Here is a 5,626-nt window from a genome sequence, read left to right as displayed (position 1 = left end):
CCTCCCTCCCCTCACCTCCTGTTTCCCCCTCTTTCCCCTCTTTCCTCTTTTCTTGAGATGGAGTCTCACTATGTGACCCAGTCTGGCCTCAAACTTTCTGTGTAATTGCCTGGCAATCCTCATGCCTCAGCCTGTAGAATGCTGGAATTATAGACATACCCACCATACCTGGATTTTGCTTTTTTTCTTATGAAGGAAAAGATCAGAAACCTTCAACTAGTGTTGAATGTTTTGGAAAGAACAAACCTACTTCCTCTGTTTCATTTTGAAGAGAAGCATGTTAGAGCTGAGCCCACCTAGAAATGCTCGGAATTTATCTGTGGGAGGATGCTGTGTGGTACCGATTGTAGGCAAAAGTTGGATCTCCTTTCTCCACTCCTCTCCTGCTCCTCCTCCTCTCTCTAGTCCATTGCCCATTTTCCCTCTCATTTCTTTTTATAACTCTCCTTTACATTTCTTTTGTTTCTAATGTTTCTCTTCAATTTTGACCCATTTTCACTCCCTTTTCCACATTCAGTTCACAGCTGTTCTATGATCCCATATGTAGAGAAAAGGTGACCCTTATGCTCAGAGTTAGCTATTTTGTTAAGGACTCTGGAAGGTAAGAGCCAAAGAAATTAACCTCCCATCGTGAAATTTTGGCTTTGAAAGCAAAATTTTGAAATTTATGAGCAAAAAGTTTCCTTAGGGAGTGTCTAGTTATTAAGTGTATTTGGTATTCTGGGAGAGAGACAAGGGACACCACTTTTCTGCCAAGCACTGTAGTCAGACATATAGATGTCTGGAAATTGTGTTTCTCCATCGCAAATCCCCATGCAGTGACAGGGGAGGAGGCAGAGACAAACATAGAGATTAGTGGTTACAATAAATGTCTGCTAGGAAGGCTGGACCAGGTGCTGTGCTACAATAGTTAGGCATGTGATGGTTATGGAAAAACTCCATTTCATTGGTCTCTGACACATTAAGGATAAGAATATGCTGGCTAGAATTCATATGAGAGTTCTGCAGTGTCACCATCTTGGAATCTGTTTAAATATTGTACAGCTAGAGTTCAACTTAGCTGTGTTCTGCAATTTTTTATTTTTGCTAGTCCTGGGGCTTAAACTTAGGGCCTAGGTACTGTCACAGAGCCTCTTTGTGCTGAAGACTAGAGCTCTACCCCTTGAGCCCCAGTGCTGCTTCTGGCCTGCCATTTTTATTTTACCTTGCTTTGGCATGAAGATGGGCCTCAGTACTGCTGCCTTTTGTCCCTGGCTGGATTCCATACTCCATAGACTGGAAAAGAAGACACAATTGACTGCAGAGTAGACAGACTTCCCTTTGGGTATTCAAAATACTATAGTTGAGTACTGTGAATGTGCGTTTCTAGACTGGAAGCATTCCCAAGGCCTTTTCTTTTCCTGACTTGCTGTTAGCCATTAAAATGATTGCTTTTGCACTGTCTGCAGTAATAAAAAGGAAAAAAAAGTTCCCAGTATTTCTAATGTAAAAGTCATAAACCATGTCTTGACAACCACAGAGAATTATATTACTAATTTATTTTTATTGTTACTGTAACTTTTAATTGCCTTCCTTATCTTCATGCCTGACTGTTGTTTGCAGGGCTGAAGTTAACAATGTTTTGAAAGTTGGTTCAAAGGTGAACGAATGATATAGCTGAAATAGCAGATATAGATGTGTTGTTGGCATTTTATGAATGTCAAAAAACTAATTTTAACAATAGTAAATTTTTGAAAGGAACAAAAAGTTCCAGACTAGTGAAAGAGAAGGTATCTATTTTGTCTGTGTAAGAGGTTTTGCTATTTGGAGATATCCCTGTTTCTATTACAGATAAGAAATATAAACTCTTTGACTCAACTATTACATTCATATTTAGTCTAGGAATATTTAAGGAAGCTCAGGAGTTTTGACATGGGGATGGTAGCCATAGGTCCAAACCCTTCTTCCTCTTGTAATTTGAGTCTTTGAAGCAATGTCTATGGCAACATTTCCCAAGCTCCGTGGAGTTAGAATTGTGCGCGTGTTGATGTGAACTTTTTAGTCTCTCCTATCTTCCAACAAAGGCTATGGGTTGTGTCTTAGTTGGCAGCACTTTGACCTCTCCTAAGATGACAGGAGACACTCTAAATTTACTCCTTTGGGGATGATGAGTGCAGGATGAAGGAAACATTCTCACAAGTGATTTCTGCAATTCATGTCCAGACACCTTCCCTCTTTTAGGATTGTTTGGATCGTGTGTGTGTGTGTGTGTGTGTGTGTGTGTGTGTGTGTGTGTGTGTGTGTGTGTGTGTGTGTGTGTAGGTCTCATTTTTGCTTTGAAGGCACTACTTTATGCAAGTAATTCAGTTATAAAGATAGATTCTCTGTCAGTAGCTGGAGCTTGTGAAGGTATTAGAAGGCTGGCTGTTTTCTTTGGGTCACATGTGACTTTTCTGTAGAACTGCATCCAGAGCCCTAAGAGGGAATGACCAGAAGCTTTCCTTCACATTGTGGTAAGAGCCAGGCTGGATAGGCAGTGTGGGTCTCTGCTGCCTACTTGGCAGTTTCCAGATAGTTCCTTTTTTTTAGGGGAGGGGGGTCCGGACGTGACGTGGGGCCTGAACTCTGGGCCTGAGCACTGTCCCTCAGCTCTTCAGCTCAAGGCTAGCGCTCTACCACTTGAGCCACAGCACCACTTCTGGCTTTTTTCTTTTTGCTTATGTGGTGCTGAGGAATCGAACCCAGGGCCTCATGCATGCAAGGCAAGCGCTCTACTACTGAGCTACCTTCCCAGCCCCAGATAATTCTTTAGAGGAGAAATTACAGAACTCTTTGGATTTCCTGTTCAGGCTTGTTTGGAGAAATCAGCATTATTTGAATAATACTGATTTTGTTAATGCAAAAAACAAAATGGTGATTTTTGAAAAAAACTGTTTTGGCCTGTAGGGTAGATTTTTTTCTTTTACTTTTGGTTTTCTTCTTCTGCATTTTAATTAATTAATTTAATTAGTCAGTCAGTCATGGGGCTTGAACTGAGGGCCTGGGCACAGTTCCTGAGCTTTTTCACACAAGGCTAGTGCTCTACCACTTGAGCCACATCTCAACTTCCAGTTTTCTGGTGCTTAATTGAGGATAAGTGCCTTATGGATGAGCCTCATCCTATCCTGGATGGCTTTGAACCACTCTCCTCAGATCTCAGCCTCCTGAGTAGCTAGGATTACAGGTGTGAGCCACTAGCTCCCAGCCGCACTATTTTTATTTATTTATTTATTTTTGATCAGTTGTGGGGCTTGAACTCTGGGCCTGGGTGCTGTCCCTCAGCGTTTCAGCTCAAGGCTAGCGCTCTACCACTTGAGCCACAGCGCTATTTCTGGTTTTTCTGGTGGTTAATATGGAGATAAGAGTCTCACGGACTTTCCTGCCCAGGCTGGCTTTGAACCACAATCCTCAGATCTCAGCCTCCTGAGGAGCTAGGATTACAGATTTGAGCCACCAGTGCCTGGCTGAGCAGTACTATTTTTAAGGACAAGAATGAGAATGACTTATCTCTGGACAGTTACTCCCAGTGAAGAACATTGGATATTCTTCACAGAAACAGTGTAGTCATGGGGTGGAGGAGGGAGTGTATGGCCAGGTCACACAGAGGCTGAGTGTGTCATTATACTCTGTGTGGTCTTGGCTTTTTTTCAGCTCCCTGTGTATCATACATTTGTGTGATAAATGCTTTCACTGGATGTTGGACAGATTACCTGAGTCATTCCTGTAGAACACTTAGAATAGTTCATAGCAAATGATTTATGGCTATTACTGTGAGTACACACCAATTCTATGTTATACTTAATGACATTATAAAAGATATTAGGGTTATTTTGATGCATTTAGAAATGTCTACTCTGAACAAATGTCTACATAGGACAATATCAAATGCATATTTGACCAGTAAGATTAAAAAAGGAAGCCAGTCTAGAAACTTATTCAGTTTTTTCTCAAAGGTGAATTGGAGAGACAGCAGAGTAGACAGGGTCTTCCAGGTATCTGTGTTGCTGCCCTGGTTGGAGACAGATCTAGGGGACAACAGTTGTTGGTAACCAGCTCTAGACTAGCCAGATGTGGGTACCGTCAGTTAGCTAAGCTATCTATTAAACTCATTTCATGAAAAAAAAAGCTAGGTCTGGGCAGGATAGCTCATGCCTATTATCTCAGCTATTCTAGAGGCAGAGGCAGGAGGCTTGCAGTTGGAGGCCAGCCTAAGCAAAAGCTCAAAGATCCTACTTAAAAAATAAAGCAAAATGGGTTGGGGGCATAGCTCAAGTGGTTGATTGCCTAGCAAGCAAGAAGCCAATCCTCAGTACCACCAAATCCAAAACAAAGGCTGAACTATTTCCTAAGAACTGATAGAAATGTTCTCCCCCTCATCTGGAAAACCAAATGTAAATTAGGTTGATTGTAGGAATCATTTTGCAATGTATGAAGTTACCACATAATGCACCCTAAATATATCATACCTCAACATTCCTGCAAAGAATATAAAATCACTTGTATATAGAAAAAGGAAATAAAGATTTGTTGGCCCTCCACCAATAACAATAGGTCTCCCCCAAGAAAGAAGAGTAAGGGAGCAAGACATTAGCACAGCTAACAGGATTAATAATAATTTTTTTATTGTCCTCCACTCTCCAGTCCATGTTCAGATCTCCTCAGCTCTGGTTAGGAAATAATACACTGAATTTAGAGTGCTCCAATGGCTTCTTCATCTCAGGGCCAACCAGATGATCTCAAAGATCCTTGTTTTTGCGGTACTGGGAATTGAACTTGTAATAGATGCTCATTTGTAGTGATTAGAATGTGTCCATAAATCTACAAATAACACAATGGATAGTAAAGACAAAAACTTACACTTGGACATGATAAATAGGACTCTAATCATTCACACAGTAAGAACAAAGGAGGATATTCTTAGGAGATGATCACAAAAGTTCCACAGCTATGCACATATGGTCTTACAAAATGATGCTTATCAAAGTGAACTCAAAGAAATGAAAATGAGTTTTTTTCTTTTTTTCCCTGTTTTTCACCTTTTTGTTGCAGTTTTTGTCTTGTATGTGAGTTTATCTGAGTTGGGAGGGTAAGTGGGGAGTACAAAAATGATGGGACAAAGGGTGAACAAATGCAGCAGTGATGCTCACTAGACACTATGCTGAAAATACAAGTTGTGGGGGAGGCTTGGGAGGAAAAAAACTGGGAGAAAACAAGGGAAGGGGTGACATTATTTCAAAAGAAATTAACTTATTGCCTGACTTACATAACTGCAGCCCGTCTGTATATCACCTTTACAGCAAAAAAAAAAGCTGCTTTTGGGGGTTGGAGGCATGGCTTAGGTGGTAGATCACCACCAAAGAAAGAAAGTGTCACATATCAAGTTCAAATCTTGGTCCCAGACCAAAATCTAACACAAAATTTTAAAAAGCAAGAAAACAGACAAATAGGCTTCTCCCCTCCCCTTCAATTAAAAAAAAAAAAGCTTTTCTGGGTGCCAATAGCTCACGCCTGTAATCCTAGCTACTCAGAAGGCTGATATCTGAGGATCACAGTTCAAAGCCAGTCTGAGCAGAAAAAGTCTGTGAAACTCTTATCTCTAACCAGCAAA

Source organism: Dipodomys ordii, unplaced genomic scaffold, assembly GCF_000151885.1.
Source record: "Dipodomys ordii isolate 6190 unplaced genomic scaffold, Dord_2.0 Scaffold24, whole genome shotgun sequence".
Lineage (NCBI taxonomy): Eukaryota > Metazoa > Chordata > Mammalia > Rodentia > Heteromyidae > Dipodomys > Dipodomys ordii.
Note: the sequence above shows the minus strand (reverse complement) of the source record.